Below are 6,099 nucleotides of genomic sequence, written 5' to 3'. Positions count from 1 at the left end.
CTTGCAAAACAGGCTGTAACAATATAGCCACTAGTGAGAAGAATGAGAATTAGAGCGCTGCATCTGTGCAAATATCCCAGATAAAATTCAGAGCTAGAAGAGAGTTAATGGTAATGTGAGTGCTGGCAATACCATTACGAGCAGCGAGCAGCTGCTGATATGCAGCAGGGCTACTGACACATGCACAGGATGGAAAGTTGGTACTATACTGTGAGGTAATGAGTCTGAATTACTTGGCTTTTTTTATACTTGTCGATTAAGTTTGAGACGGAAGTTTTTTTTAAGCAGCAGAAATATGTCATTGAGCCACAACTAAAAATAGGAAGGCAGAGGTCAGATATTGGTTAAAACCTTAAAGATGAATGACACTATCTAGGTGATTTATAATAGATATGATTAGAGTAACAGAAAATGTAAGAACATGTTAGCCCCGGTCTCTCTCTGCTTCTATCTGTGACAGTATGTACAGTACATGAGTAGAAACTCACCCATAGGGAACTTACCTATGGGTAAGTTCTGTTGAGTATTTTTGATTGGCTTTTTTTTCCTCCACTATGAACCTTTCATCCAGTTTGAAAAGTCTTCTTATGCTCATAATTTCTGCTAACTTTAACTGTCACTATCTTGGAACTGATGGCTGGATTATTGGTTTATTTCTTCCTCCTGCCGGGGTCCACCGAGTTTTCCTTTTCACTCATCAGATCCACCTGTTCCAGTTCCTATTTAAACTGCTTGGTCCCAGACATCAGTGCCAGATTAATCGAGCCGAAGGTGAGAGTTCTCTAGCGTGCCCAGTGTGTTTCTGATTACCTGATCCTGACTGGTTTCTGCCGCTGGACTTCTGAATTTGCCTGTCCCTGTTCTGACCTGTCTTGGCACTTCCATTGGATTCTGCCTGCTAACGACCTTGGATCGGTCTCCTGACCCCGGCTTGGATTTTCCTTCGATATCTTTTAGGAGCTCTGATCTTCTGGCCTGGACTTCTGTTTTGCCTCATCAACACCGGCTCTTCCTTGGCTTCTCGTTCTGCTCTGCAGCACCTTTGGCTTCTTCTTCTGTAACTCTCTGGGCGGCTTCCACCTCATGCTGCTGAACATCACCCGAATGGATCTCACTCCTTCCTCTGTGCTCGGACTGAACTTAAAAACTAGGTTAGTGACTCACATGCTCGCTATCTTTCCCCTTCAGAGTTTCATGGTCACTAACCTAAGTTTCTACCTCTACAGAGATTCCAGTCCTCCTGTCCAAGCCGATGAGCCGCAGATCCCAGAGCAGTTTAAAATTCTGGGTCCAACGTTCTGAGTCCTGACATTTAACTATAAATAATTTCTATTATGCTTTTACAACAAAATCTTCAGAAAATTTTTACTGTGACAGGAACTGGTGTCTGCAGGCACCGTTATAACTGCCATTCTTAGCACGGTTTATCCAAAGCCTAAAGCAGTAAGCTTGTAATGTTCCAGGTCCCATTGTGCTAAACAGCTGCAAGGGAGGATGTGATACAGAAGCATCTGACTGAGTGGAATAAGAAAATAATTAGAAAAACAAGGCCTATGTATATCAGCTGCTTGTCTACCAATGAGAAAAACAAGGTGTTTAAAACATTTAGCAAAGTGATAGCAGCACAAAGTTAGAAGAACAGTTTAATAATGTGGTGCAAAGGTTTTGTTGAGTGATGGAGGAAGAGGATGAATGATCTAGTTTTGCTCCTGACCAATCAATGAGATAGACTTTCTTCTTCATGCTTGTTTTCTTCCTGATCGGATCAATGCTGGCGTAATAGTGTCATCATAACAATTTGTTACAATTGCCAAAGTTTTTTTGGCTCAGTCTTTACATTTTTTTTACTTTTCAAACTTTTATTTACAGAGTGGGCACAAATAAAAACGTCTACTACATATTTTGAATGTAAGAAAACATCTTAAAGTTTTCTAAACTTGATTTTGATCTGTTTATATTAAAATATAGACAATTATAAGAACATTATTATGTCAATACAGTCACTAAACTGACCACATAGTTGATGTATTCGAAGAAATGTGACAATTATGTTGTTTTTACTTGCATAAAATAAATGCGGTATTGTTTTTGTGTTGTGATTTTTGAGACAATTTGAAAGTATGCACAAAAAATATTAAGCAGCCGCAGTAAATCAGTTCACAGACTGAAAGAAAAAAGCTATTTCTCATAACAGCATCAGTTTTTATTTTCCCTCTGTCAGCTCACTTACTTGAACTGAGCTATCGTGGATTTATGAAAGCTGCAGAGTTACAGAAAATCATCAGCTTCAAAGTTCAGACCTTATCTATTGATGAAAAAAAATGTGCTAAATGTACAAAAGATACAGGCTGGTCAGATTTGGTTCCAGTATCAAGAATGAGCTTTGAAACCAAAGATAAAGTGAAGGGTGGATCGTTGAACAGCACTTGAAGGATGACAGGCCATCAGCAGCCCCCCCCCCCCCCCCCCCCCCCTCTGCAGCCAAAAATACTGCCAACCATCAGAGAGCGTCTCATCTTTGCGCTCGTGTCTGTGCCCGTCGCTCAGCTCGGTTCTGTCAGCAACTCCTCCCCTTCCTCCCCCGTCCTTCAGGATTCCCACCGCCCCATGTGGCAACGAGTGTCGTGTTGCATTCTGGGAGAAGCTCTCTCCTAAGATCCCCTGTGGGCACGCATGCACTCTCCTTTCGCATCCCTCCACCCGCATCCCCACCCACTCTTGCCCAGTCTCTTACAAATATTCCTGAGCCCCCTCGAGGGCACCATGAGACCTAAAATAACAGGACACATCAGCACTTTCATCTGCATCCCCGAGCAAGCTCAGACACTGCAGCAGCAGCTGTTAGAGCTCTCACAGGCGCAGATAGACTTCTGAAAAGTACTGAGGCGCTATAGTTGGCACAACCCCTTCCCCCTCCAGTGAGACGAGCACAGACGGAGCCAAACTTGGATAAGAGTGCCAGCTAGGTGTGGCTGACAGACAGATCTGTCCTTTAACTGTCCTTCAGCACAAAGAAAATCTGCCTCGATGAAAAAAAGAGAAACATTTTTCTAAACGATTAAGATTTATTTGTAAATAATAGATGTAAATAGAAGAAATATAACATTTGAAACCTTTTCCACATTTTGTTATCGACAAAAATTTATTTTGTCTTGCTGTTTTTTTTTTAAAGTGACAGAGCAACATCCAAGGACTATGTTTCTGCTTCAATTACAGCTGCATCTCTACAGGCTTCCCACACCTGAAGAAGGAAATATGTTCCCATTTTCTTTGCAACACATCTAAAAAAAACTTTTTTGGATAATGATCATCTGCTTATTCCAGTTTTCAGATCTTGCCAGGAGTTCTAAGTTAAATATAATTCCAGACTTTGACTGGACCTTCTTAACGCATAAAAACTCCACTTTAAATAAAGTTTAGAGTTGTTGTGCTGTTGGAAGGTGAATCCCTGTCACAGATTCTGGCCTTTTGCAGTTTCTTTCAGGGTCGCCCTTATTTATTTCCATCCTTCTTCCAATCAGTTCTACCCAGCTTCTCTGTTCCCAACAAAGAAATGGATCACCACAGCATGCTGCTTCCACTACCATGTTCTATTGTTAGGATGGTTTGCGCAGAGGCATTTTAAATATAAATAAGGTATGCTTAATGGATAATTCTGTTAAATAAGAGACTTCAGATTGTCAACTAGCCTATGCCTTGGTGTCCATTTTTCAGGTGTTCAAAGAATACTCTTGCAACAGTAAAATGAGCTGAATAAAAAAGCACATCTGTGAAGGATTTTGAAAACAGTTTATAATGTTCCAAACATTTTATTGTTCTATCCCTTGAAATGACAATATTTGGAAGTTCAACCAGAAGGATTCATTTGAACGGAGTACAAAACAGTCTGTTCCAACATGATTAACTGAAAATGAAACATTTTGCAGGGTTTTTTTTTTGTCCAGTGTCGACCCATAAAGTAGCATTTCTCCAGTAGCAGTAAGAGGCTGGCTGGTTGGATGCTGTGATACACTGTGGCTCATTTCATTGAAACACTTCACTCGTATGTTGCAAGCTGTGACCTTGCTGCAGAGCCACAGTGCAGCCTGATGTATTTCTGAGGTTGTTCGTTGAAAACGCCTGACAGAGGAGCTCAGACCTGCCTGTAATAACTCACAGCCTTTTGCCACCTGGGGCCCTTTCCAGCTCCATAATATGTGGTAAAAGCAAATTTACACCAAAGCGGACATCTATAAATATAAGCGGACATCATAAAGTAATGGTTTTTGCAGAAAATCCCCCAATCTAAACAAATTACATCTCTTAAAGATGAGTCAAGTGTTTAAAAATTAGCTTGATTTATGTGTGATAATTTGTAATAAACATCAAGATCAGCATCGTACTGAGCCTTTTCATGTTAGTACCAGAGGCTATGTATTCTCATCTTTGAAAAATGTATTTGCGTCTTACGATAAGGTGCTAAAACTAATGGAGATGCTTCATAAATGTCATCATTCATACTAAGGCTCATGCCCAGTGTCATACTGATGCTTTGAAGTCAGTGAAGTCAGAGTGATGCACAAACCTGGACAGGAGAGCCCTACAGTTCCTACTAAGAGCTTTTAAATGGGAAACACAGGGGCAAGAGGGTGCATAGTGGCTTTCTCTGGACTGCGTTGGTGTGTGTGCTCATCCTGTTTCCCTGGCAACGGCCATATTGACATGCTGCAGTGCCGCCGCTGCTGCTCCTGCTGCTGGAGGAACCTGGCGGGCAGCCATGAACATCTCAGCCTGCACACAATCTCACATTCTGTTTGCCAGCTCTATCGCCCCAGCTACGCACAATTCCCATCCCGCTTACTTTTTGTTTTTGTCGTTCTCCATCTTGGTGAGACCAGCTGAATGGTAAAGCTGAAGACAAACGACTCGGGTGTAGAGCGCAAGTATGTTTGTTGCAGGGGTGGGGTGGATTTGGAGGGAAGAAAGGGGGAAGTGGGGAAACACAGAGGAGGGAGGGGTAAACTCTGTGCCATGCAGTGCTTGCCTGTTGAGATGAATAGAGGGAAAGGCAAGCCTCGTGTTACGTTACAGGAACATAGTATTGGCTTAGGGGGTTGGGCTCTGCACCAGCAGATGGATAAACCCTGGAAAAGAATGCATGCCAAGCGCCAAATGTATCAGAGGCTTGCTGGGGCATGAAAATGTCAGGTGTCAGCTACGAGCCACGCGGTCGCAGCTATTTATACAATCGGCCATGTGCTGAATGTACACATAAGGCCTTGTGAGCAAGGCTGACGGGGGCGTATGGGGGTGTATAGCAAGGCAGAGGAGGAAGAGGAGGAGACAGGGATAAACAACCGGCTGACTCACCCCTTTATCGGTCATGGATACAGACAGCCTAAGAGTAGCCGCCATGGTACTGTGTGTTCACATGGGCTGGGCAGGGAAATGTCAACAGCAAGGAGGCTTCTTTCTTTAAAGCCATCAGCCGCATGGATGGATAAGGGCCTGCATTATCTCCTGCGTAGAGCAGATCTCTCACATGAATCTCTTTGGCAGTAAGGCTCTTAGATTGAGGACAAGTGTTGACTGGTCATGTTAGAAACATTGCAACACACACCAGCTGGCACATGCCCTCTCAGAGGCCATGCTTGTTTTGCTTAGCTTTCTTCAGCCGACCTCGGTGACGCATTCAAAGCCATACAATAGGATTCGTAACATTTGAGTGTTTTTACAGTTTCTTAGAAAACAACCAAAAATTTTTATGTATTTCATTGGAATTTTATGTGATGATATAAATGGTTCCCTTGGTAGGCCCCTGCTTTAGAACCCTCCAAAGATCCTATTTCAGTGTTTTTTGTTTAGGTTTGACCCATCAAAGGATTTTTTTTAACAAATGTTGTTTAGATTACCCAATAACTGTGAGACAGCTCTTTAATTCAGCAGAGATTATAACAAGATAGCCTCGTGAGACCATCCTGATCTCGCGAGCTTTCAAGATTTCACTTGCAGATCAGTCAGGAGACTCTCCGTTAAAGAAAATTTGGAGCCATTCACCAAACGAACGTCCAATCAGCGTTGGCTTTGAGGCGGGTTGAGGTGGGACGCAACGAGAAGCGC

General features: G+C 42.6%; 1 long non-coding RNA gene across 1 annotated transcript; it reads left to right on the top strand.

Moving 5' to 3' along the window:
* Window positions 1-688: 688 nt before the first annotated feature.
* On the top strand, window positions 689-1,282 carry LOC119782884. Its single transcript, XR_005280723.1, has 3 exons — window positions 689-771; window positions 958-1,151; window positions 1,227-1,282. It is a non-coding gene; the product is annotated as an uncharacterized LOC119782884 (long non-coding RNA).
* Window positions 1,283-6,099: the final 4,817 nt, after the last annotated feature.

Source organism: Cyprinodon tularosa, unplaced genomic scaffold, assembly GCF_016077235.1.
Source record: "Cyprinodon tularosa strain WSP-4 unplaced genomic scaffold, ASM1607723v1 ctg199, whole genome shotgun sequence".
Lineage (NCBI taxonomy): Eukaryota > Metazoa > Chordata > Actinopteri > Cyprinodontiformes > Cyprinodontidae > Cyprinodon > Cyprinodon tularosa.
The sequence above is the reverse complement of the archived record's forward strand: the minus strand, read 5'-3'. Positions and strand labels throughout refer to the sequence as shown.